This window comes from Equus asinus, chromosome 10, assembly GCF_041296235.1.
Source record: "Equus asinus isolate D_3611 breed Donkey chromosome 10, EquAss-T2T_v2, whole genome shotgun sequence".
Lineage (NCBI taxonomy): Eukaryota > Metazoa > Chordata > Mammalia > Perissodactyla > Equidae > Equus > Equus asinus.
The window spans coordinates 67,444,548-67,472,335 of record NC_091799.1 but is presented as its reverse complement, the minus strand read 5'-3'; the positions used below and the strand labels follow the sequence as shown (position 1 = coordinate 67,472,335).

The window sequence follows — 27,788 nt, the reverse complement described above, 5'->3', positions numbered from 1 at the left end:
GCTAGTGCTGCTGGTCTGGGTCCACACTTTGAGGTCTACTATCTTACAATAATCATTTGAGGTAGAATGAAGGTTGGGGCACCAACCACAATGTCTCCTATAGATATGGCCACTAAATGACCTGGTTTGCCTGGCATAGTTCCTATTTATGCTTGTCAAGATAGTGTAATTATGTCCCCTTTCACTCTCAAAAGTGCTGTAGTCATTTTTGCATATAAATTACATGATCACTTTACTGTAGGGTGCTTTGAGTTCAAGTCAAGGACACTTTTCTACAAGTGAGCACAGGCCAGTGAACTAGGATTCATCAATAAAATGTGTGTTCGAATTGGGAGATCTCTTCTTTGTCCCTGTGTCCAGGAATCTAAAGAGAGAGAGAAAAAAAGCCATCAGTATCAATGATATTTTACACTGCTTGATCTTGACTGATATGCATTAGGAGCATTGCCCTTAGTTTATATGGAAACTATTCTCTATGCATCATAAATATAGCTTTTGATATCCTTTTTGTTTAACATTCTTAACAATATAATTCATTTTACTAAATAGTAAGGCATCTATTATAACGAACTCATTTTTGTCTTATGTTTGTTGACTTACAATTTTTACAAAAATATGAAACATTTTGTATTAAGCTAAAGTATTATATTTTAAAAACTTTGGCCATAATGCAGCTCACAGTAAAACAGAGTTCAGAATTAATAAATAGTGTTGGTTGCCAAGTATTTCTGGTTCATCCAGAACTAAAAGTTTTTGCTGAAATTTACTACATCTGGCAGTCATAGCAGAAGGCTGTGTCATTTCTGGAAGAAAAGTAGTGAAAGAATATTCCTGTTTTTCTTTCTTAATCTAGTTTCTTTTTCTTGGCTTTTTCTACCAAAGGCTACCAAAGACTAGGTTTGAAATGATCTTACATATTAGAAACCTCCAATCTTATTCATGGAATCCAATTTAACCTCTTTGGGTTTCTTAAGAAATTGATAACAAGCAGTGTTTGGGATGCAGTTTAAGAGTTTAGTTAAACCACTTCCTCTCGACCCCGCACAAAATCATAAACCCAAGCAAAATCCGGATGAGAATCATAGACATCTCATTGCTCTTTGCAAAACCAAGAATTGTGAAATTTTACTTAATCCGAAATTGTTTGAATTTTGTTGTTTTAAACCTTTTACTAGCCTTTTCTTCGTATGCCAAAATAACCACATATGGTTTCAATCTTTTGAGAGAAGGATAATTTGGGGTGAATCTAGTAAAATAGCAACAATTTAAAAGCTTAAATATGGTAGAATTTTTGAGTTAGAGAGATCCTAGCAATCTTCTGTTCTGAACTGCCATTCATTGTAGAAATCTTCTCCCCAACATCACTGAGATAGGGTTATTTAAACTGAGTTACTACTTCCAGTGATAGGAAGGCCACAGTTTGGAGGGTGGGCAATTGGTTTCGTTGTTGAACAGATTTGGCTAGAAAATTTCTTACACTGACTATGGACTGAATTGTGTCCTCTCAAGATTCCTATGTTCAATTCCTAATCCCTAATGTGACTGTATTTGGAGATAGGGAATTTAGGAGGTAATTAAGATTAAATGAATTTATAAAGGCAGGGTCCTAATCTGGTAGGATTGGTGGCCTTCTAAGAAGAGAAAGAGAGAGAGAACTTTCTCTCCACTGCACGCACCAAGGAAAGGCCATGTGAAGACACAGTGAGAAGACAGCCATCTACAAGACCGGAAGAGAGCTTTCACCGGAAACTGAGTAGGCTGGCACCTGATCTGGGATTTCTAGCCTCCAGAACTGTGTGAAATAAATTTTTGTGATTTAATCCGCCCAACCTATGGTATTTTGTTATAGCAGCCTGAGCTGACTAGGACAGACCATATGTATTGCCTTTTCTATACCATAGCTTGCAGCTGTCATGCCCATTTTAGCAGAGTCTTTAAAATGAAAATTCATGATGAGTTCCTTTTTTCTTTATCTGATACAACTTCCAGATTGCTGTCCATACTGACTGCCCATTTTGAGATGACTCCAGCTTGTGTCTGTCTAATCAAAATAATGTTGCCTAGAACTGAACACAATATTCTAAGTTCGTTCTGAGCAATGCAGAATACATTAAAGCATTATTTTCTAAGAGCTCTATGCAATATCTTCTTGTGGGCCATACATAATATATGTTGGTTTCGTTTTTACAGAAACACATTATATGTAGGTTAAACTTGTGGTCACCTAATATCTGCCAATTTTTTAGATGAGCTTCTTTCTGGGCCCTGGAATCCAGTAGGGTCTTAGATTACCAAGTATGAGACCATATGAGAAAATGTAGAAGTTTAAAGAAAACTGATATTTCACCATATAGATTCAAACTCCAAGAGCCAGTTGGTTTACATAATATTTAAATCAATTATATACTGTTTTGGAAGGTGTTAAATGCTATGGAAAACAAGAAAAAGTAGAGTAGAGTAGGAGGTTTGGGGACTACATTCTTCTGGATTATCTCATAGCAAGAAGCACTGGATCTCATTAACATGATTGTCACTTTTTCTGTTTCTGCTGCCTCAAACCCAGGCATGAGTAAATTGATTAATTCAGAAATTTAGGGGACAGCCCCATGGCCAAGTGGTTAAGTTCGCGCACTCCACTTCAGCGGCCCAGGGTTTCGCCGGTTCAAATCCTGGGTGCGGACATGGCACCGCTCATCAAGCCATGCTGAGGCAGCATCCCACATGCCACAACTAGAAGGACCCACAACTAAAAATACACAACTTTGTACCCGGGGCTTTGGGAGAAAAAGGAAAAATAAAATCTTTAAAAAAAAAAGAAATTTATTACATATTTCACATATTTAATATCTCTAATGCAGGGTTGTTGTAGACTATGGTAATTAATTCAGTTTAGGAAACAGTCACTGAGTTATTCATTTAGAACAGCACCTTGTGATTTTATTTATTAGTGATATATCTGATTTTGAAAAAGTCTTCATTTAAGCAATTGATAGGCATCCATTATTTAGTCAACAAATATTTATGGACTGCTTGTTATGCAGAAGGCTGAATTATATGTACATGTATTAAAATTATAGTTACAGAATTATGAACTCTAGAATTTCTGGGTGTTTATAAAGGTGGATTTAGGTGCCTAGAAATATTATGAAGTTAAACATGGCAGTATTTTCTAATCCAAAGAACATAGCTGTGGTATGAGCATTTTTCTTTTTTTGCTTTACAATTATGTAAGGATACTTTAGTTGGTTTCACAATACTTCCCTGGTAGATAGATCAGCATGCTTTGGTGGATAGATTAGCATGTTTTCATCATTGTATATGTGGGGGAACTTGAGATTCCAGGAAGACAGTTACTTTAACCTTAGTCACTTAGGGAGTGCTAATACAGGAATGGCAACCTTAGGTTTCAGGGTCATTGCCTAGCAACATCTAACTCGAGCCAATTAGTATAAGAGGTCACACAGTTTTGGCTCCAGGTCTCTTTGGGAGCCAAGGGGCCTTCACTCTGATACCCACCCAGACCTCCCTTGTTTCTGGGGTCCATGTCCTTGGTATCAAAAGACCTCAGGTATGCAAAGTTCTCAGAGTGCCACAGGTCATCCGTCTCAGCCAGTGGGGCTCAGCCCTCCCTCTGGTCTAGTATAAGCAAGTGCAGAAGGAGGGTGTATGGATGAAAGCGGGAGCTGGAGAAAAAGCCAAAAAAACTGATTACCACGTTTATTCAAGATCTTTTATTTGTTTATTTTTATCTTTTTTGGTGAAGAAGATTGGCCCTGAGCTAACATCTGTGCTCATCTTCCTCTATTTTTTGTATGTGGGGTGCCTCCACAGCATGGCTTGATGAGCAGTGTGTAGGTCCACGCCTGGGATCTGAACTTGTAAACCCTGGGCTGCTGAAGTGGAGCACACAAACTTAATCACTATTCCCCCAGGCCAGCCCCTATTCAAGATCTTTTATCTTACTGCTGCTCCCAACTTGCTACTTATCCTTCTTCTATCCAATTACAGAAAAAAAGAAAAATGATAATCACAAAAGAGGTCTAGATATGTGACCCTGACCATTTAGCTTTTGGGAATGTCATGCTCAGGTCTTAACTTTTGGACATTGTTATCTGGGAATTTTTAGCCTGGTTACAAAATGGGCAGAAGGAATATTAAGCCATGGACATGTATTAAAAACACCTGGGAGAAGGGTGTTAAAATATGCATCTCTGCCTCCTTTCCTTCTCCACAAGAGGATCTCATGCTAGCGAAAGTTCTCAACTCTGGCTACCTATTAAAATTACCTGGATAGGGGCCAGCCCCATGGCCGAGTGGTTAAGTTCGCCTACTCTGCTTCGGTGGCCCAGGGTTTCGCCAGTTTGACTCCTGGGCACAGACATGGCACCGCTCATCAGGCCATGTTGAGGCGGTGTCCCATGTACGACAACTAGAAGGACCCAGAACTAAAAAAATAATACATAAATAAATAAAATTACTTGGATAATTAAAAAAAATACCCAGGCCTGGGGCCTACCTCTGGGCATTCTGAGTTCTTTGGTCTGAAGTACAATCCTGACTTACATTTTTTTAAAGCTCCCTGTGGTTTTAATGTGCAGCCAGAATCACTGTCCTGCTGATGCCCTATTACTGACAGGAGGGTGTCCTCCCCCAGCTGTGTGAGTGTGGAGAAAAAAGCTTGAGAACCATCAATCCAGTGATTCTCAAAGTATATTTTACACACCAGCAGCATCAATATCACCTGGGAACTTAGAAATGCAGATTCTTGGGCCTGAATCCAGACCTACTATATCAGAAACTCTTAGGATCTGGTCCAGGAATCTATGGTTTAAAAAGCCCTCCAGGGGCTGGCCTGGTGGCACAGCAGTTAAGTGCACACATTCTGCTTCTGGGCGGCCTGGGGTTCGCCGGTTCGGATCCCAGGTGTAGACATGGCACCACTTAGCATGCCACGCTGTGGTAGGTGTCCCACATATAAATATATAGAGAGGAAGATGGGCACTGATATTAGCTCAGGGCCAGTCTTCCTCAGCAAAAAGAGGAGGATTGGCAGAGGATGTCAGCTCAGGGCTAATCTTCCTCAAAAAAAAAAAAAAAGGCCTCCACGTGATTCTGAGGCATAGTAAAATTTGAGATCCGCTGTTCTAATCTAACCTAAAGGATTCTGAACTTTCAATTTGAATATAATTGTTAGATACCCATCCTTTCTGATAAAGAGAACATTCTAGTTATATACACATGAGCATAGATAGGGCTTTGTTTAGCTAAAGAAATTCAAGTGTGGCGATGGAAATGTCAGGCATTACCTAGGGAGGACTCTGGGGGTTAGGGCAAAGATTGCATAATATTTTTTGTTTCGGGATATAGGCTCCTTCCCAGGAAATCATCCCCCGTGAGCAGCCATCTTCTCCCCTTGAGCTAAATCTCTTTTTGCATTGGCTGTGAGTTTATATTTTAACCTACTCTAGGCAGGCTCTTCCCCATAACCAAACAATGTTTTCCAAGACAGTGAAGATTAGCAAATAAAGCCTTCCTCTAGACAAAAGGACTGGTAAACACTCAAAGCCATCGTGAGCCAAGACGTCTTCGTGGGAATCCACCTGGTCCTCGGCTACAACAGTAACACGGATGATGTTGTTCCAGACTGCAGTGGTCATCAGAGTTGTGGCAGAAGGGTGAATTTTTCTCATCCATTTTGTCCCTCAGTGACCCCTTTAGCTCTGAGAGAACCTTTATATATGATCTTTGGAAGTGTGATGACGAGTATTTTCAGACATCCTTCATATCATCCTGTTGCCAGCTCTCAATCATATCATGAAGATTTGAGCAATGTCCGAAAGCAGGAGAACTGTGGTATCATAGGAGAAGCCTCTTTCTCATGGAGGAAGCTATTATAATATCAGAGACCCAAGGATTAGGTTGCTTCAAGTGCACCTGTTTCAAATAGCTCATAAATTCCTGAGGAATCATCACTCTTGCTGGGACTGAAGACATGCTTATAGTCAGAACGTGATGGTAATGATTCACTCTGAGATTTCGTGTCAAGCCACAGGAACTAAAATGCAAGTATGTTTCCCAATGTGAAACACGACCTGTAATCTTAATCCATTTAACTTCCTCAAATTGCCATATTACTCAAAACAGTCTATTTCTTCACTGAGCACAGATGAATTTCCTCTGTGGTAACTGTCACCATCTAATCCAATGATATGTCCAGGCTTTCCCCACCACCTGTGTGTTCTCCTTCAGGGAAATGTTAGCAAGCAAGCAGAATTGTTCTAGTTAAGAGCTTCTTCTTGGGATCAAATCACCTGTGTTCAAATCCACCAACATGGCTTGTTGGTGGTGTATATGTGGATGGATTTCTTCACCTTCCTAAAGTAGTTTCCCCACCTGTAAGATGGAGAAATAATAGTACTGACCTCATAGTATTAGCAACAGCACAGAGTCTGGTATATAGAGAGGGTTCAATAAATATTAGCTCTTATCTGGGGAGGCTATAGCATAACAGTTAAAAGCAGGATTTTTTTTCCTTTGGTCTTTTTTTTGAGGAAGATTAGCCCTGAGCTAACATCTGCTGCCAATCCTCCTCTGTTTGCTGAGGAAGACTGGCCCCGAGCCAACATCTGTGCCCATCTTCCTCTACTTTCTATGTGGGATGCCTACCACAGCATGGCTTGCCAAACAGCGCCATGTCTGCACCTGGGATCTGAACTGGTGAACCCCAGGCCTCCCAGAAGCAGAAAACGTGAACTTCACCGCTGCACCACTGGCCTGGCCCCTAAAAGCAGAATTTTAAGGCCAAACTATCTGGTTCAAATCCTTGCTTTACCACTTATTAGCTAGATGACCTTGGACAAATTTCTTCATCTCTGAATGTTTATATTTCCTTGTTTATAAAATGAAGATAGTAACAATGTTATTTCACAGGTTGCTGAAAGGATCAAATGAATTAATACATGTAAAGTGCTTAGAACAGTAAGTGGGACATAGAGAGCCTGGATTAAATATTAGTTAATACTATGACATAGGAACCATGACACAGAACCAGAGTCAGAAGCCTGATCTCAGGCAGAATCAGATTAATATTACTCTCCGTAACTTTATTACCTGATCAACACTGGCTGATTCATCAGAGATGGAGTTGAAAAAGGAGTCCAGAGGGAACTGGGACAACATGCTACCAGATTTGCTCCTCACATTTGTAGGATACCAGGAGAGAAAGTAAATGAGACCCACCTACCATATTTTAAATACTTGAATGTTATACATCAAGCTAAAAAACTGGTAAATAAAACATTTTCTAGGGGCTGGCCCCGTGGCTGAGTGGTTGAGTTTGCGCGCTCCGCTGCAGGCGGCCCAGTGTTTCGTTGGTTTGAATCCTGGGCGCGGACATGGCACTGCTCATCAAACCATGCTGAGGCAGCGTCCCACATGCCACAACTAGAAGGACCCGCAACGAAGAATATACAACTATTTACTGGGGGGCTTTGGGGAGAAAAAGGAAAAAAATAAAATCTTTAAAAAAAAAACCAAAAACATTTTCTATCCTTCTATCTTGACAAATACGCCTTCATAACAACCTGGAAGTTCAAGTTGGAATGCAGAATTCTCAGAGCTCCAGGCCAGAAGTTGGAGGTACAGAGAGAGCCAGCATCCAACCCCTGACCACCATGCCCTGGACTGCAGCCTCGTCTCTTGCCCAGCTTCTTCCTACACCCATCCTCAATGTCCAAGGTCCACCCCAGAGTTCCTGCCCCATACACATCCCAGTGGTGTCAACGTGCCACCTGGCAGTTTTCAGGGAGTGTTCTACAAGTTACCCTGGGTTCTTTGGGGAGAAAATTCCAGATTCTTGGGTACCAGGAACTCATTCTGGAGGAGAAATGTTATGGACTGAATGTTTGTGTTCCTCCCCAGATTCACATACTGAAGTCCTAACCCCCAGTATGCCTGTATATGGAGATGGGGCCTCTAAGGAAGCAAATAAAGTTAAATGAGATCCTAGGACTGGGGCCTTGATCTGATAGCATTAGTGTCCTTATGAGAAGAGACACCAGAGAGCTTGCTCGCTCCCTTTCTCTGTGTGCATGCACTAGGGAAGGGCCGTGTGAAGACACAGAGAGAAGGCAGCCATCTGCAAGCCAGAGAGTTCGTTCTCATCAGAAACCATCCATGCTGGCACCCTGGTCTCCTGGACTTCAAGCCTCCAGAACTGTGAGAAAGTAAATTTCTGTTGTTTAAACACCCCTAGTCTGTGGTATTTTGTTATGACAGCCCGAGCTGACTATTACAGGGAGTGTGGGATGGGCTCCTGGTGGGTGTATCCCTTTGCCCTGCAGATTCCTTGATCTGTGTGGAGAAAAGGCAATCAGAGAAAAGCTGGAGTCCCTCTATAGAGGGAGCCTCAGGGCAGGAACACCCTTGAGCCCCAAGCATGGTAACTTTCCCCAAAAGCAATCGGAGAGAAGCAGAGAAACTTTGAATTTCATTTGTACTTGGTCTAGGCAGAGAGACTCAGTGTGGGAATTTAGGCCAAGAACAAAGTGGACCTTGACAGTTATGGTCATGGACTGTTCAGCTAGAAATTACTGTAAAGGTCGTCTAGCCCTCATTTTACAGATGGAGAAACAGAAGTCTACACACTTTCCACAGGTTGTGTAGAACCTTGCTAAGATCTTGGCTCTCTAAAATCTTAGGCATAGACTCTTTTATTTGTTAGGTTAAGTTTCCCAATTTATGGATTAACTTTCCGAGATCTGCTGAATTTGCTAGAAGAACTTTGGAGAATGCTTTAAGAATTCTTGCCTCATTGCAGGCCACAGCTACTCACGTCTGCTTGACCCAGGCTTGATGAGGTAAAAGCATTTGGTCAAAAAGCATACATAGCTGCCATGTAATTATTTGCGTTTCTCTTTACACTTATTAACTAAAGAAAAAGTGCATAATAACATTTTTGGGGTGAGGCTTTGGATATTTACAGACTGTCATTCACCCCAATGAGACAAACATGTGACTAACAGCAAATACAGTCCTATGAGGTTCAAACGCAATGTTTGTTGACATTAAAAGTCTTCTCAGGTCACATGAAGGAAGCACTTTTGAGCCAGCAGAGGTGGCCAAGCTGTAGCTCAGTCATGGAGCTCATATCCTCTCCCATTCCAGAGGGTCCAGGGGTTCGGAGGGGGGCAGCTGGGACTTCAGAAGATCACAGTTTAAGGAAATAGGTTAGCATCCTTCACACTTGTAGTTCTATTCAGCTTCTGTCCTTCCTTTGGCAATAGGCAAACTATTCCACAATGACAGTCTTTCCAGGCAGAGAAAAAGGTCTAATTATAATAATAGTTTTCATTTATCTGGGCTTTTTCATTTTCAAATGACTTCTACACATTTGAACGCATTTGAGTTGATTGGCCATACACTTTTATTACTCCTATTTAATAAGTGACAATGTTAAGATTCAGAGAGATTAACTAAATGATCGGCCCAAAGTCATACAGCTGATAAATTAAGAGTTGAGCTCATGTCTTCTGGCTTCAATTCCTCTGTAGTATGCTGTAAAAATAAAACAGCCGGAGGGTATGAACATATCTTAGTCAGACCTTGGCTGTGCTTATCAAATGCAATTATTTTAAGAAGGAAGGCTGATATATTTTTTCTCCCAATAGGGTTCTAAGTTTGTGGACATCTTTTGTTAGTAGCTTGGATAGTCCAGGTGGTTCCCAGACCCTTTTCTTGTGTTTCCAGGAGGACAGAGTTGTGGCTCCTTTCTCTCTGCTGCTCTACCTTTGACAGAAATAATCAAAGGCTACTGCCGCTTAGGTCGAGAGGATGAGATTGAGGGGTATCTCTAACCAGTATTCAGTTTATCTCCTGAAAGTAGTAAAAGCCACTCAAAATGATATTCCAAATAATTCTGTTAAAACATAATCTAATGTTCATTGGCTTTTTCCTGATTATAAAAAAAAATCTTCCAGATTTCTTTGTGGAAAATTTAGAAGGTGCAAAAAAGTACAAAGAGGAAACCAGATTCCGCTGTAATTCCACCTCTCTGAGATAATCACTGAGCATCTTGATGTGTTTCTTCAAGTCTTTCTGTTCTATATGTAAAATATCTAGACCATACTATATACACAGTATTTTATATCTTGCTTCTTAAAAATTTAACATTATATATTATTGCATTTTCCCACGTCATTAAATATTTTCAAAAATATGTATATTTATTTTATGATATACTACCATTTATTTAAATGCTTTCTTGTTGTTGAACACTTAGGTTTGCATCTAATTTTTCAGTTTTGTAAACAATTCTATAATAAATATTCTTAACATGATTCTCTATTTCTATCTCTAAATCCTTGGTATTGTATCTTGGATGTGGAGTTATTGGATTAAGGACTACAAATCCTTTTAAGATCCTTGATACTTAGAGTGAAATTGCTTTTCAAAGAGGCATTACCAGTTTATTCCACTACCAGCAGCATAAAGTGACTGTTTCACCACATCCTCCCAACACTAACCCTTGCCTGATGGTTTAGCACTGGGATCAGGTTCTCGAATCAAATGGCCTGGGGTTGAATCCCAACTCAGCTGCCTCCTAGCTGAGTGGACTAGGGAGAGTTTTTTGGCTGCTCTGTGCCTTGGTTTCTCTTCTATTAAGAGGGTATAGCAATACTGCCTGCTTCGTAGTAGAGTTATTATGAAGTTTAAATGATGTATTACAAGTAAATATTTAGAAGGGTGCCTGTCACATAGTAAGTACTCAATAAATGTTGGTCTATTATCGTTAATAACATTCTCTTCCAATTTGATATATGAAAAACTGTATCTCATTATTGCATTCTTTTCTTTTTTTTTTAAAGATTGGCATCTGAGCTAACAACTGTTGCCAATCTTTTTTATTTTTTTTCTGCTTTATCTCCCCCAATCCCCCCTGGTACATAGTAGTATATCTTAGTTGTGGGTTCTTCTAGCTGTGCAATTGCATTCCTTGATTACTAGTGATGACAAACATTTTTTATGCCTATTTGCCAGTGTGTGTGTATATGGATTGTCTATTCATACCTACTGACTACTCTCAATTGTAGTTGGTGTTTTCTTGTCATAGATTTGTTTAGAGCCCTTAATATATTAAGAAAACCTTGTGCATGTCATCTGTACTGCAATTGTTATTCACAGTTTGTAATTTGCTTTTAATATTTGTTTATAATTTTTTTGTTGTCTAAATGCTTAAATTTCAATGTGATCCAATATGATGTTTCCTTTGACATCGTTTTGTATTGCTTTTATGTTTAGAAATCCAGCCCTCCTCCCATGTTAGTTGGTAATACACAATTTATCATTAATAATTGAGTTTTTATATATTCTAAGGTCTATTTTGAGATTCACTAAAAGATTCCATTTTTGCATCAGTACAACAATGTTTTCGTTATTCTAGCTTTATGTTTTAACATTTGATAGCTTTTCTCTTTCAAAATTTCTTAAAATTTTTGAATGCTTGTTCTTTCAGTGTATTTTAACATCATGTCGTCAAGTTCCCACACATGAAAAATCCTTTTAGTTAGATTCAGATTAAACCTATAAATTAATTCTGTTTTAAGAACATAGAATATTTCTTCATTTATTACAATTTATTTTTAGAGTTTTGCAGTTTATTTTTATTTTTGTGGTTGTTTTCATATAGGCCTATACATTTCTTGCTAGGATTATTTCTACATTTTTTAATATTTTTGTATTGTAAGTGGGCTTGTTCCTTCCACTAGATTCTCTAACTTATTGCTGACATAAGGGACATTTACAGATTTCTGGATATTTTATATTTGACAACTCTGAAAGGCTTTCTCAGGAATTCCAAAAGGTTTATGGTTGAGTCAGTTGGGTTTTCTAAGTACTTAATCAGATCATCTGGAAATAACATTAATCTTTGTCAAATAATTATCTCTCTTATTTCACGGATATTGTCAGTTGCTGGAAATGTGTGGAAAATGCAACATCTAAAGCAATGTCTACTTCCCTGTTCTCTCCACTCCTGTAACAGAAGAGCTGAGGATGAGTTTAAGGTGGGGTTGGGGTGGGCAATGGATCTTATCTGAGAACAGGCAGAGGATGCCTCGGGGCTAAAGATAACACTTTCTGCAGCCCTGAGTGCTGGCTCCTGGTTTACTGTGGTTGGTGATCTGTCACCTTCCTTCTTTCTCTTCCCTCTGCCTGAGCCCTGCCCATTCCTCTCCCTCCTCCCTCAATGAGGTTATGGCAGTGGCCACAGCCTCTGCACCCAGGAGAGAAGTTGTAACATGCTTCTTGCTCCAGTCGGAGCCTGTTCATCTTTGGCAGAAGATCAGACCTTGGATCAGCTGCAAAGGCCCTTTAGTGCACCTGCCCTGATGAAATTCTTCCCTTCTCTCTGTCTTCCCTGCTCCCACCTTCCTCTGAGCCACCAGCAACTCTCACTTTGACTCCCATAATAGCTTCCTAAATGGCTCCCTCCAATCTGCTCTCCTCACAGGGTAACATTTTAAAAAACAAAATCAGAAAGCACTCCCTTATTAAAACCTTCAGTGGCTCCCCATAGCACTTAGAATAAAACACAAACTCCTGAATGTGGCCCCGTGTGATTGGTCCCTTTCTATCTTCTCCTTGTTCTCTTGGCTCCCACCATTCTGCCTTCCTTTCTGTCCCTAGAATGCACCAAGAGCATTTTCACCTGAGGGCCTTTGGACTTGCTACTCCTTCCCAGAACATTCTTCCTCCAGCCCTTGGCACGTGTTCATCTCCTCTTTATTCAGGCCTCATATCCAATTTCCATATCTCCATCTTTTCTGCTCTCAGAGCATCCTGTTTGTGTTCTTCATGGCATTTACCACAATTTGTAATGGTCTTGTTTGTTTGTTTACTTATTTGCAGTGTGTTTGCCACCTTGAATGTTAACTCTCCAATGGCAGAAAATCTTGTTGTGTTTATGTCTGAATACCTGGAATCTAGAACCGTGGCGTAGAAGGCACTTGAAGAACACTGTGGAAAATGGAGTCTGCTACAGGGCTTGCATGAACTTTGGAAAGCGATCCCATGTAAGAGGAGCGGGCTTGGGGAAGTAAAACAGTGAGGGAGGAAAGCCAATACAAATGTCTGTTCTCAAGTGGCTGCTGTGGGGGACCACTCCAGACAGGGGATTATGGTGACGGGCATCTTCTGTGGAATCATGATGAATGTGTCCAGAACTGTCCATTTAAGGGACAAAAGAAGAGGGTATCTACCCCCAGATTCTATTGCAGCTCTGGTCAAGGGCTCACATTTCCATGGGTACATACAGGACCAGCTGTATAATTTGTGAGGCCTAGTGCAAAATGAATTACAGATCCTTGTTCAAAAAGTATTAAGAAATTCAAGACAGTGATAGCAGAGCCTTAAATTGAGCCTAGGACCCTTCTGAGCACAGGGCTCCGTGCCACTGCACAGGTCTTGTGGCCAAGCCCTCACGCCCTAGGTGTACGCCTGGGTGCTAAGCAGATTCCTGCAGGCATCCCACTGATGTCAGAGTATCAGAGAAGCTCCAGAGCAGAAGAGCTAGAGTGATGAGGTGGAGGTGAAGCTGAAGCCGGGTGCTGTCAGGTTACACCTGCAAGAAGCAGGTTGCTCAGCAGTGGCTGGAGCAAAACGTGGGCTGAGATGATGTCAGGCCTGGCCACTAGAGGTATCAGATACCAAAAGAATAAATGACTTTAGTGTTGCTATTGCTCATTGAAATAAGGCTAGGGGCCAGCCTGGTGGAGCAGTGGTTAAGTTGGTGTGCTCTGCTTCGGCAGCCCGAGGTTCACGGGTTCACACCTCATCGAGCCATGCTGTGATGGCATCCCACATAGAAAATAGAGGAAGATTGGCACAGATGTTAGCTCAGGGACAATCTTCCTCAAGAAAAAAGAGGAAGATTGGCAACAGATGTTAGCTCAGGCCAATCTTCCTCACTCCCCCCCCCAAAAAAAAAGAAAAGAAAAGAAAGAAATATGCCTAAAATTCCAGAAAACCTAAATGGGAATTTTGAGAGTAATTATTCTCATATTTTTCATGTTAGTGGATATCTCTCTTTTGCTTCACCATAAAATATGATAGTGGTATTGGTTTAAATGAGGCTATATTTATTATGTGAGAAAACACCCTATTCCTAGTATTCTGTAAATTAATTATTAAAATACTAAATAATAGGGGCTGTCCCGATGTTGCAGTGGTTAAGTGCGCATGTTCTGCTTCGGTGGCCTGGGGTTCGCTGGTTTGGATCCCGGGTGCAGACATGGCACTGCTTGGCAAGCCATGCTGTGGCAGGCATCCCACATATAAAGCAGAGGAAGATGGGCACGGATGTTAGCTCAGGGCCAGTCTTCCTCAGCAAAAAGAGGAGGATTGGCAGCAGATATTAGCTCAGGGCTGATCTTCCTCAAAAAAAAAAAAAATTAAATAATAAAATAGTTTTATTTTATTCTGTTCTGGTTATGTATTGCTATGTCACAAAGGACCCTGAAATTTAGTAGCTTAAAACAGCTACCTTTTATTTTAGGTCATGATTTCGTAGTTCAGGAATTTGGACAGGGCTTGGCCAGGTATTTCTTCTCCGTGTAGTGTCAACTGAGTCACTTGGTAGCACTCAACTATTGGGTAGGCTGGTCTGGAGGGCCCAGGATGGCTTTGCTTACATGGCTGGCATCTCAGTAGGGTTGGCTAGAAGTCTAGGCTCAGCAGGGACTGTCAACCAGGGCACCTACAGATGTCCTCTCTAGCACGATGGTCTCAGGGTAGTTAGATGTCTTACTTGGTGACTCAGGGCTTCTAGAGAGAATGTTTAAAGGGGCCCAGGAGGAAGCTGCAAGACTTCTTGTGACCTAGCCCCAGAAATCATAGAATGTCACTTTTGCTGCATTCTATTTGTCAGGCAAGTCTCTAAGGCCAGCCTGGATTCAAAAGGAAGAGAATAAACTGATCTTCTCAATGGAAGCAATAGCAAAGAATTTGTAGCCATCTTTAATTTACCATGCTCCCATTAAAGTTTCTTATAAACCACATAGTAGGACAACTGATCCCTTCGGTATGAAACTAGTAGTATGTTCAGTTAGAGTTGCCAGATAAAACACAAGTATTGCATGAGATATATTTACCCTAAAACACTATTCGTTGTTTATCTGAAATTCAAATGTAAACTGGGCATCTTTTCTTTTTTTCTAAATCTGGCAATCCTGTCTCCATTATTCCTAAGTATATCGCATATGTAACAAAGTACACAGTATATATGTTAGCATATCCTCAGCACAGCCAAGGGAGATGAGCTGAAGATCAGATCAAAGTGAGAATGGGTCTGTCATATAAAGCAATCCCAAGGAGCAAACTACATGGGAAGAAGGGCTGGTTTACTCTTCTGATCAACAGAGAATTAGCTAGAAGCCTTTCTGGTTTTAAACCTAGTTTCTGCAAGTTGTCTAAAGTGTAGGAAAGACAACATGCAGCAGGAGTAAAGGCCCAGGCTCTGAAGTTAAACACGTCTGGACTCAAGTGCCTGCTCTCCCCAATCAGTTGTATGATATTGGGAAGAAAGTTGACTCTTCTGAATGCTGTCACCTTATTGATAAAAGGAGGGTAATGATAGTTGCAGGGTTGTTGTAAGGTTCAAATGAGTGCCTGGAAAGTATGAGCACCTAGCATGGTGCACACAACGGTGCTCAACAAAGTTACCTGTTATTATTTTAAATCCTAACAAGTAGAATAAGCTGAATATAATTAATTTTTTGATATTATTGAAATTTGGATGAAAGTCTACTCATGCAAGACATATAGTTACAGTTTATTTTTTAAAAATTCTCAGTATTTTTATATAGTTAGGCACATATATCAACAAATAATTATCAGCTTCATTCATTTACATACGCCTTATAGACAGAAAGGGTGGTTAATGGTTCCAGTTAGTTCACCTTGAAGTAAATGAGAGAATATTCAATCTTTAGAAAAATCCCTCCACAGTACGATTATCTGATTGTAGAACGTTTTGGATGACTTATTAAAGTGGTATTATTATTATTATTATTTTTTTTTTAAAGATTTTTTATTTTTTCCATTTTCTCCCCAAAGCCCCCCAGTACGTAGTTGTATATTCTTCGTTGTGGGTTCTTCTAGTTGTGGCATGTGGGACGCTGCCTCAGCGTGGTCTGATGAGCAGTGCCATGTCCGCGCCCAGGATTCGAACCAACGAAGCACTGGGCCGCCTGTAGCGGAACGCGCGAACTTAACCACTCGGCCACGGGGCCAGCCCTAAAGTGGTATTATTATTTAATAGACGTTGCTCATGTGGCTGTGACTAGCCCTCAAACTCTAAACACCTACTTAGCCTCAAAAACCCTAAGATGACTACTTTTTATTGCTTACAAGAAGATAAGAGATTTAATCTTTTGATTTTCATTCTTCTGTGTTCTATCCCCTAGTAAGTAAAACCAGTCTGCTTTGAATATCAACTGACCAGCACAGGGACCACTCAACATGTTGTTCCTCAAGGATTAAAAAAGTGAGCACACTAACCAAACAAATTTGTAGTACTGTGGGCTACATATAGGTTTATGTAGTTTATGCATTAGCATAATTTCCTCAGGCATCCTAGAGAGCAGCTCTGTCCAGTGGAACTTTCTGAGAGGATGAGAGTGTTCCAGGTCTATGCTGTCTGACATGGTAACCAACATGCACACGTGACTATTGAGCCCTTGAAGTGTGAGGAACTGTATTTTAAATTTCACTTAAGTTTAATTCATTTAAACTTAAATTGCCACATGTAGCTAGAGGCTCCTGTATTGCATAGTGCAGCTGTTGATAGTAAATAACATTTGGACACTCTACCGACATTAAACTTCATCCAAAGTTCACTTCTGTTCAATCTCTTTGTGAGTTTCACTAACTCAGTAAGTTATTTCAAGCTTGCTTAAGGTTAAGGCAATAGATTCCAGATCCAGGACAAGAAGTTCCATTTCCCTATCTCGCACTCAAAGTGACATGGCTAATTGATCATGGCATTTTTTTTCCCTCTGAGTTTAGAAGTAGCTTTACAATCTTTCTCATAGTTAGGCTCTGGAAAGCCAACAGTCATTAAGAGGAGTTAACAATAAGCTAATATTTATCGAGGGTTAACTATGTGCTAAGCATTTTATCAAGCGTCACCTCAGAATTCAATCCTAGTTATTCCAACCACACAGATCTGCATCTTCTTCTTTGTGTCGGGAGCCAAGATATTCTTCCACCGTGGTTGGACATCAGCTTGCTCAGCCGCTTCCGCAGGACAGTCCAGTCAATCACTCAGGGGACAAAGGAGCTCATTTCTCTCCCTACAGTATTTGACAAAACTTCAAATATTGCTCCTCCGATCTTCATTCCACTACAATAAATGTATGTGTGTAATGGAGGCTGGACATGGGGAAGAAAAGCAAAAGAACATTTACTAAGTGTCTATGTCAGCACTGTGCAGGAAACTACAGATACTTCATGTCATTTAGCAGCTGGAAGAACCACATTGACAGAATGTATAAAGCATCTTTAATTTTCCTCCTTCTCTGCTGTACCTCCCAAGAAGTGAATAACTTTCGGTAGAGGATTTTTTTTGGCGAGGGGGTGGGGGCGAAGATTAGCCTTGAGCTAACATCTGCTGCCAGTCCTCTTCTTCTTGCTGAGGAAGACTGGCTGTGAGCTAACATCTGTGCCCATCTCCCTCTCCTTTATATGTGGGACACCTGCCACAGCATGGCTTGCAAAGTGGTGAGTTGGTGCACACCTGGGATCCGAACAGGCGAACCCCAGACCGCCGAAGCAGAACATAGGAATTTAACTGCTGTGCCTCCAGGCTGGCCCAGCAGAGGATGTTTAATTCAGTTTACTTATTAATTCATTCACTTACTACTTCAATGCTATTATCTATTCAGTTCAAATACCAATGCTAGGTACTCAGAGTGGCATATAAACACACAGAAAGGCATACAGACAAGGTCCTGGCTTCAAGGTGTTCAGCTTCATGGGGTATAAACTTAGAATAAAGAACCATGGCAGCACAGAGGAGAGGGTTTGAGGAGATAAGAAAGGCTACAAAGAGAAGATGGCCTTAGAACTGGATGTTGATGGACGAAAAAGATTCACCAAGTAGGAAAGGAGATTCCAGACTGAGGTAAAAATTGTGTGTAATAGCATGGCTGTTGAACAAAATCGTGTGGCATGTTTGAGAAATTGCAAGAGATTTAGTGTAATTTACTAAAAGTTCTGCGCTGAGAGTGACGTGTATCTGCTTACAACGGTATCTTGTAGATTACTTTGCAATTTCGTGATGAACTCAAAGTAATCATTTGGTATGTAAGCAAAGGTGTTGTACTAAGGAAATATAAACATATTACAACATTGAAGTAGAATCAGTGGGGAAGTGATCTGCTGCCAGTTAACTGTCTGACATCAGGCAAGTAAACTTGGTTACTTTAGGTTTTCGTTACCTCATCTACGAAATAGAGAGTTTGATGTAGGATTTATTCTTTATTTTTTCCACTCTTAAGAAACACAGTTATCCCAAGGACTCGCTCTCAAAATGAAGGAAAAAAGAAAATCAGTAGGTATTTATTGCATCTGCCACAATGAGCTTATAAGCAAGCAAAGGAAAAGAGATGTGTATATTCAGTATATATGTGCACAAAACTATTAAAACCGGCTAAGAAGATATTAAGGTGAGATTTGGACTTGAGGGGGAGCAAACTATGCCACCTCAAAAGATGTCACTTTGGCATATTGATTGTTTATTTTAAATTTTTATTTATTTTTTAAATTTTTTTGAAGATTAGTCCTGAGCTACCATCTGCTGTCAATCCTCCTCTTTTTGCTGAGGAAGACTGGCCCTGAGCTAACATCTGTGCCCATCTTCCTCTACTTTATATGCGGGACGCCTACCACAGCATGGCTTGACAAGTGGTGCCATGTCCACACCCGGGATCTAAACCAGCGAACGCCGGATCACAGAAGCGGAACGTGCGAACTTAACCGCCGTGCCACCGGGCCGGCCCCTATATTGATTATTCTGAATTAAAGGTACTTAAGAAATAACCAGTGCAAGAAGGACACTCTGACCATCCTTTGTCCCCGTGAAACCAGGAAATAAATCTCCCATGAGAAGATCTGCTCCCTATACGAAGAGTGTTGAAGGCATCCTTATCGCCAGAGTAAAGCCAGAAGACTGTATAAACAAACTGTTACGTCTTCATTAACTTGCTACTGGAAGCCCAAACCCCTTTGTTTTGTGGAATTTTCACAAATAATTGCTTCTTTGTCTAAAAGTATAAAAGTTGCCTGCATTGGCTACTTTTTTGAGTCGCATTTTTGGGGCTCCCATACCAACAAAAGTAAATTTATTTTTATAGTAATAATAGTAACAACCCTATATAGCTGTTGTTTGAGAACTCATATCAAATTCATATTGGCAAATGCAATTTGTTCTTTACATAAAGAAAGGTAATAAATGCATTTTCAAGTTATTGAATAGTTAAAAATATTTAATTTGTCAAAACTACCTTTGGAGGTGAATTCTCTGAGGCCAACAGGTGACTATCTGAGGCTCCTACACACAGGTTTCATTTCTTCCCAACACATATTCATGAAGTGTGTGCCAGGCACAGTGCTCAGTGCCAGATGTGTATCAGGGGATGAAATAGACACAGCCCTTGTCCTCATCAAGCTTAGAGTCCAATGGGAGAAACATGGCTAAAAAATAAACGCCGTAATAAATACCTCATGAATGCCTTCAGGAAAAGAATAGCATGCTGTGAGACACAAAAATGGGGAGAATCCAATTTAGGTTAGGCAGCCAGGGAAGTGTAGATCCTGGCTGCTCTTTTCCTTACCAGTTAAATAGACCATATTTAGCTGTCTATCAGGGATTTCTCAGAGTAAAATAATTCTGTAAGCATCCAGGTGATTTAAGTATTATTTCAGGATTTTGGGATCATAAGAGTTATTAAATCTCCATTCTTGGCATGTGAGTCAAAGTCTTTTTCACTCCTCGCACTCCTCTACCACATAAAATAACAACATAATCTGCATGTCATTCCCTTCAGACCTAGATAAGGTTTCCTAAAACCTCCCTCATTCCATCCTCTGTAGAATTCAAAGCTGGTTCCAATCCTTCTGCAAATTCCTTGGGAATTTATAGTCTCTTGGTCACTCCTGGCCCAAACTCCTGCCTTTGTGAGTGGATTTAGATTATGAAACATATTGCTTTCTTGTAAGTGTGGTTTCTCTTCCATGTTATACTAATCCAGATGTGAAACTCAGCCTCCTTTATGATGGCCACAGAGCTCCCACTCTCATAGGACATTTGTATGTCTAGAAGACCTTTTTGAAGATTTGAGAGGGGATGGTGTGAAGAAGAAATTTGTATTAGTCAGGATCAGTCAACTGCTATAACAAACAAATCCCTCTTGCACTAACTTGATAACAACAATAAAAGGGTGATTTCTTACTCATATCACAGTCCAATGGAGGTTGACCCATGCAGTCTTTCACAGATCAAGGCTTCTCTCATCTAACGGCTCCAGCGTCTTCTGGGGTCATGGAGTCCTCCACCAGATCCTCTGCAACCAGACTACAGGGGAGGGAAGAGTGTGGAGGACAATGTGAGAGTTATATTGGCCGGGCCTGGAGGTGGCCCACGTTCCTTCTGCCCACGTTCCCTTGACTAGAACTATTTAGTAGCTATACCTAACTATAAGGGAGGGTGGAAAACGTAGTCTAGTTTTGAGCCCAGGAAGAAAAGAAAATGGGTTTCGTAGAACACCTAATCTTTCTCTGTTGTAGGATTTATACCACAGCAACACAAAGAATTTAAAATTTAATGTTACATTTCCTAATTTTTAGAAATTCCTTGGCCTTCTCACTACTAGAGATTTTTAATGTAATGCCCAGATTCATGCTGACTCTTCTCTCTCCACTTTATTCCTTCCATACTTTTCTCTCTTTCCCTAACCCAAACTTCCTGTTAATTTTTTCTAAAAAGGGTTTTTAACTTTTTCTTGTTGTCTTGTCTCCCACAGGTTGTGAGGATCTCAGCGTCCATCTAAATGTCCTATCAGACAAAAACAGTTCTTCACTAGAGAATTCTTCACAGGACATCAAATTTGAGGACCTCTGAGACAGATACCATATGACATATTTCTGTACTTCTCAAGCTGAGATAGATGTATTCTTGGGAGTATGAGGCCTTATGCCTGGAAATACACGAAAGCTCAAGATAAAAATAATCTTTTTCTGGCTCAGAACAATTCCCCCAGGGCCCGTGTCTGTGCTCTCCCCCACCTTTTGGGGAATTGTTTGTTTGCACTCCATTGCTCTAGTATGCAGTTTAAATCTTCTAAATACGATTGTGCTGTGTGTGTGTATGCACGCACATGTGGGTGTACAGGTGCGTGTTGCATTCCTTCTTTCCTCTTTTATGGTGAAACTGAAATATGGGTCCCCAAATCCTGCCATGTTCTCCACTTGCAGAGAAAAGCAGAAGCAAGAGGCAGAGAGGAAAATTATACTGGCGGTCTCAAGCCCTTGAATCACTCTTTCCGTTGTCTTTTCTGGCTTACATGAGCCAATAGGTGCCCTTCTCTCTCTAAGCTAGCTCAAATATGGTCTGTCACTTACAACCAAAAGAATTCTGATTTATACAATAAACATGGCAATTTTCCTGAAGTCATATTTTATTATCAAATTTGTGCAACTCCTCAACATTATGTTTATTTTAAACCATACATACATATTATTGAATAGAATGCCTGGCTATACCCTAGGTCCCCGGGGCTATACATCATACTACTCCCCACCTCGAGTTGCTTAGGTGGAAACACGGAGGAACACTCACTATTGTTTGGGGCGGGGTCAAGTTACTCCTCATCCAAGGAGAAACTTTTGCTTGGGGACCTGTAAAATAATGAGCTTTTTTCACACTTTCTAGTTGGATGTATTTTGGGGTGTGGAGCAATAGAAACAGACATGTGCAATAGAGTAGCAACATCTGAAAAGTCTGCTGAGCCATCTGGCATCAGGAGAATTTGCCCAGCTTGCTTCTTGGAGGTTGTGATAAAATTTATAAATAATTTATAACACAAGGACTGCAAGAGAGGCTTATAGGAAAACTCGGTGCTATCGCAAGCTGTTGGGAACAAGCTGTAAGTCCTCAGCTCCCTCCCCCACTACAAAAAAGTGCCAGTTCTGAATGGAAAGGAAACACTTGTAGCTCCATTTCCTCTCAGGCACAAGCAGCTCTAAAAAAAGAAGCAGTGTGAACAGACCGCCTCAGAAAGAGTTGTAGTTATTGTTTGCAAAGTGATGAGGAAGCAGAACAAGAGTGTTCGAAATAGTTTGAGACTAGGGCAAGCAAAGAGAATTGCAATTTAGAAAACACACTCTAGTGAGACAGAAACATCAGATCGGGTCTCCCTCACTACACAGGGAGATTTTTGTCCTTTGTCCTACAGTTGAAGCTAGCCTTATCTTCCAATCTGAACCTTGCCTACTTCTTGCTTCTTTTCATCTTATACCTGGGAGTTTCCATTTGAATTTTAGCCAGCTTGTTTGAGTAGATAATCAGCCTCGGCAGGATATGGCTTTTTTTTTTTTTTTTTAAAGTGAGATGGAGCACAAGGTTAGCCTCACAATTTATGAGGCTGGCTACCCACATAAACATATGCCTGTGATTTTTATTGTTGTGCATCGTTGTAAATTTTCACAAATAAAGGGATCCAGGGCTCTATGAGGAGTCTATGGTCAAATATGTCATTGACTCACATTGGATCTTGGTCAAGTAAGTAAACAAGTGGATCTTGTTTTCTTTTCTATAAAATAGGTATAGAATTTTCTGAAAATAACCAAAATGACTTAATTGTTTAGCATCACTGGATTTATCACATAAAAACTGCTGGGTTGGGGCCAGCCCCATGGCTGAGAGTTTAAGTTCCTGCCCTCTGCTGTGGTGGCCCAGGGTTTTGCCGGTTCAGATCCTGGGCACAGACATGGCACCGCTCATCAGGCCACATTGAGACAGCATCCCACATAGCACAACTAGAAGGACCCACAACTAGAATAGACAACTGTGTACCAGGGGGCGTTGGGGAGAAAAAGGAAAAATAAAATCTTAAAAACAAAAACAAAAACAAACAAACAAAAAAACCTGCTGGGTTTTGGTTTCTGATTTGAGGTTGATTTTTAAAATAAATTGTTAAACATGATATTTTGTGGTAAATTCATAGGTTGCATTCTAATCTCCATCAGTGGAAAGGAATTTCTTGTTAATCTGATTAAAATTAATCTGATTAAGAGATGAAGTACAACATAATTTTAACGAAGGTTCTAAAGTCACCGCATTTGGCACAGTGATTTCGGTTTGACAAATACCAGTACAAAACCACTGCATAGCCCATGTCCTGTGATCTGTCATGCATGCAGGTTCATACCATACTCCAGGGCATGAGAACTTACTCTCGTACTTCTACTCTGTGGAAATGTCCAAATGCTGTGGTGATAACCAGAGAAATAGTAACAGTAAGTCCGCGGGTCCCAGGTGTCCAAAGTGTAACTTGACTGATTATAGACTAACTAGGTTGTCATGCATAGTCTATGCACTGGTTCCTCAAACAGGTTGCACATTATAAACACACAGAGAGGTTTAAAATGTTCCTAATTTATTTTTAAATTTCAGTACTATAAAATTCATTTTTTGGTGTCAAGTTCTACAAGTTTTGACAAATGCTTGTTTCCACCACTACAATCAAAATGCAGAACCATTTCATCATCCCTCCAAAAATTCCCTCGTGCTATCTCTTTGTACCCAAAACCCACAGCCCCTCCCACCCTTAAACTCTGGAAACCACTAATCTGTTCTCTGTCACCACAGTTTTGTATTTTCCAGATGTCGTATAGATAGAAGACAGTATGGAGAGTGGATTCCTTCACTTTGTGTGGTGCACTGCAGACTCATCCTTATTGCCGTGTATCAAAAGTTTATTCTGGGGCTGGCCCCATCACGCAGTAAGTTAGCGCACTCTGCTTTGGCAGCCCAGGGTTCACCTATTTGAATCCTGGGACCGGACCCACACTGTTCATCAAGCCATGCTGTGGTGGCATCCCACACAGAAGAACTAGAAGGACTTACAACTAGGATATACAGCTATGTACTGGGGCTTTGGGGAGGAAAAAAAAAAGAGGAAGATTGGCAATAGATGTTAGCTCAGGGCCAATCTTCCTAAAAAAAAAAAGTTTATTCCTTTTAATTGCTGAGTATTATTCTATTACATAGGTGTATCACAGTCTGTGTACATGACCTCAATTGAGAGACATTTCAGTTATTCCTAAATTTGGATAGTTATGAATAAGTCTGCTATAACCATTCATATGTAGCTCTTTGTGTGGACATATGTTTTCATTTCTCCTGGGTAAAAATCTAGGAATGAGATACCTGGAAAGTTTTGAAAAATATTCCTGTGTCCATTGAATTATAGTCTCTTGGGTGTGGAGCCTTGGAAAATGTGTTTTTTTTTGTGAGGAAGATTGTCCCTGAGCTAACATCTGTTGCCAATCTTCCTCTTTTTGCTTGAGGAAGATTGTTCCTGAGCTAACATCTGTGCCAGTCTCCCTCTATTTTGTATATGGGATGCTGCCACAGCATGGCTTGATGAGTGGTGTGTAGGTCCGTGCCTGGGATCCAAACCCACGAACCCCAGGCTGCCAAAACAGAGGGTGTGAACATAACCACTACACCATGAGGCTGGCCCCCAAAAATACACTTTTAAAATGTTCCCCAGGTGTGACCTCTTAATGGATAAGGAGTGTCCTTTTGGGAGATGAAAATGTCTTAGAAACAGATACAGGTGACACATACAACATTGTGAATGTACAAAATGCCATTGAATTGTACACTTTAAAATAGTTAACAGCTGGGGATGGCCTGGTGGCACAGGGTTTGCTGGTTCAGATCCTGGGTGTGGACTCATGCACTGCTTGGCAGGCCATGCTGTGGCAGGCATCCCATATGTAAAGTAGAGGAAGACGGGCATGGATGTTAGTTCAGGGCATCTTCCTCAGCAAAAAGAGGAGGTTTGGCAGCAGATGTTAGCTCAGGGTTAAGCTTTCTCAAAAAAAAAAAGTTAATGGCTAATTTTATGTTATATGAATTTTGCCTCAATTAAAAAAAAACAAAAAAAAGTGCTTCCCAGATGATTCTGATGTTTGGAAGTTCTGATCTTGGGAGGCTGTATCGGGGTGTTTTTCATATTCAAGATGTCTACTCTTGTTAGAGGCTGGTCTCAGGAGAATGGACTGGGTCTTGGGTCTGTTTTTCAACTTGTGAATGTGTAACAAACTGAATTTTCTTTAGAAAGTTTGGAGAATCTTAACTTTTAGCGGTTAGAAGGTAAGCCTGTAGCTTATGTGCACTCTTGGAGGTTGCTTCTGGTTTGGATGGACCCAGAATTCTGAGGTCATCAGAATTCTGCTCTGATGGAAGAACTCCAAGGGATCTGCATGGAGCCTGGGTCCAGCTTCTCCTGGAGTGAAGCAGTGTGGCCAAGATCTTTCTCACCAGAGGATTATCAAGGACATTCCAGACCTAGCATCTGTTGAAACAGTCTACAGAATCATTTTGGATGCGTGGGATGGGCTGGCTATCAATTCCTATCCCTCTGGGGTTTTTACTTTTCACCAGCAGAGATACAGCTGCTTATTATAACACTTGGATAGATCAAATCTCATTGCACTGGCACAAGATATTCCATAGAAGACCTTAAATTCATAACCCAGACTATGGCTAAGCCTGCAGATACAAGAAAGGTTAGCCAGACATTCTTTTGAGACAGAGTTGTGAGGTAAAAAGAGCACAGGACAATGATATGAGAAACCTTACTTCTGGACTTATCTCTAAAGACTGCAGCAGAGGCACTAATTGAAGAGAAGCGAGAGAGACAGAGAGTACTCCCCGGGTCTCTGTGGCTGTCCATTTCCCATTCAAATCTTCCTTCAGACTCTGCTGCCCCAGACACTCCTGTATTCGTATACTTCCTGTTTTTGTCTTTTCTGTATCACTTGAACCTCTAGCCACCTTTTACACCAGACGTTCCTCTTACATGAACACCTTCTTCTGGGATTCCTGTGTTCCAGCCACTTTGAGGATGAGGGAATAAGCCAAAGGAAGAAGATGGTTGAGAGTTGGAGCTCAGAGTTGGGCTCTGTCCCTCTGGGTTTTCCTAAGCTGCCACTGCAGTGGGCTGTAGGGAGTCCTTTGGAAAGGCAGGCATCACCCCAAGCCCAGTGTGTCTCAGAGAGGACTGAGTCTTAGAATCCGAAAAGACAGCTTGGACTTCTTATTACTAGCTCTGGAGGACCCTGCCTCAGGCTACCAGGGAGTCTCTTCCCTCCCTTTCCTTGCTCCCTGGAATGGAAGCCTCTTGAGGTAGATTAGTCTCAATACTGTAGAGTTTTTGACAATTGTTTTCTCAACTTGCCTGGCCATCTTTGCCTTTTTCCCATTAGGTTTCATGGGTTGAATCATGAAAGGGCAGAAAGGCAGACAGGATTGCACTTAAAATGAAACAGAGATGGAGGGGTGGCCCCAGAGGAAGGGTATAGTGTATGATGTGGGGGAGGAGAAAAGAGAGGTGAGGTGACCAGAGGTGGCATCACAAGGATGTTACAGGTTAGACCTAAACTGAAGAAGAGATCACTGATTGATTGAACTTGCCACCATCCACCTAGACTGCATGTGAGCAGGAGCAGAAAGAGGAAGTTACAGCCCCACCTTGTATGCCTGCCTTTTCACCTTCCCCTGCTTTCTTGGGCTGACTCAGGGTGGGAGCATTTACTACAGACTTGGCTGTGGGGCTGAGGCAAACTTGTAGGGGAGATAATCTGTGTGGCTTCCTCTTTATCTCCCTTTCTGGACTTCCTCCCCCAGAACTTGGTGCCTTTACAGACTCACAGGGTGGAGAGCTCTGTGGCTGTCTACCCCAGCAGGACTTTACGTACCTCATTTCTGACCACTTCTTGTTCCTCGATCTTCCTTTTCCTGTTTCCTATCCTCCCTTTAGGGCTAGCGTGAAATTGGACTTAAGGTGTTATGAATGGCAGAGTCTTCACATTTTTGCCCTCTCTTTGCTTCCAGGTGACATTTTATTCTTTATTCTCTCCCTATTACCTGAAGAGAAGAATAGGACAAGAGTGTGAGGAAACATGATAGGACTGTTGGCACAGATATTTTTTTGGTCGAGGGAATATTTAGATGCATATTACATAGGAAATTGACTTGAATGTATTGACTTCAAGTTAGATTAAAGGTCAAAATTCCAGAGTATTCTGTGGAAGCACAGGGTTAACATGCTCATCCATCCCTCTGTTCATCCATCCATTTAATAAATAATTCTGGAGCCCTCCTGTGTGCGTAATACTGTGCTATATGAGGCACTGCACTATAGGCAGGGAAGGAGAGGTGAAGAGACATGGATAAAGAAGACAGGGATTTATATCATCTGAGGGAGAATTCGAAAATCTTGGCTGGCACACACAATGAAGCCCCTAAAGAAAACAATACAACCACCTTACAGCCTGTAAGGGAGACCAAGAAAGCACATAATGACATCTTGGCAAATCTTACCTCAGGGCACGTTTCCCACAAGACTGTGGTTCCCTGGGTCCGCACCCCTCCTTGGTTGTAATAGTGGCTAGCAGGCCATGTTCTGTCATTAGTAACAGCTCTCTTTGTGGGAAGAGTG

General features: G+C 41.0%; 1 long non-coding RNA gene across 3 annotated transcripts; it reads right to left on the bottom strand.

Moving 5' to 3' along the window:
* Nucleotides 1-27,788, bottom strand: LOC123286223 (uncharacterized). Of its 3 annotated transcripts, none has more exons than XR_011506584.1 (4): nt 27,671-27,788; nt 27,046-27,214; nt 20,508-20,629; nt 1-364 (listed from the first exon to the last, which is right to left on the bottom strand). It is a non-coding gene; the product is annotated as an uncharacterized lncRNA (long non-coding RNA). The 3 variants fall into 3 exon arrangements; XR_011506585.1 differs by lacking the exon at nt 1-364 and adding an exon at nt 16,057-17,427; XR_006528487.2 differs by lacking the exon at nt 1-364 and adding an exon at nt 19,566-19,749.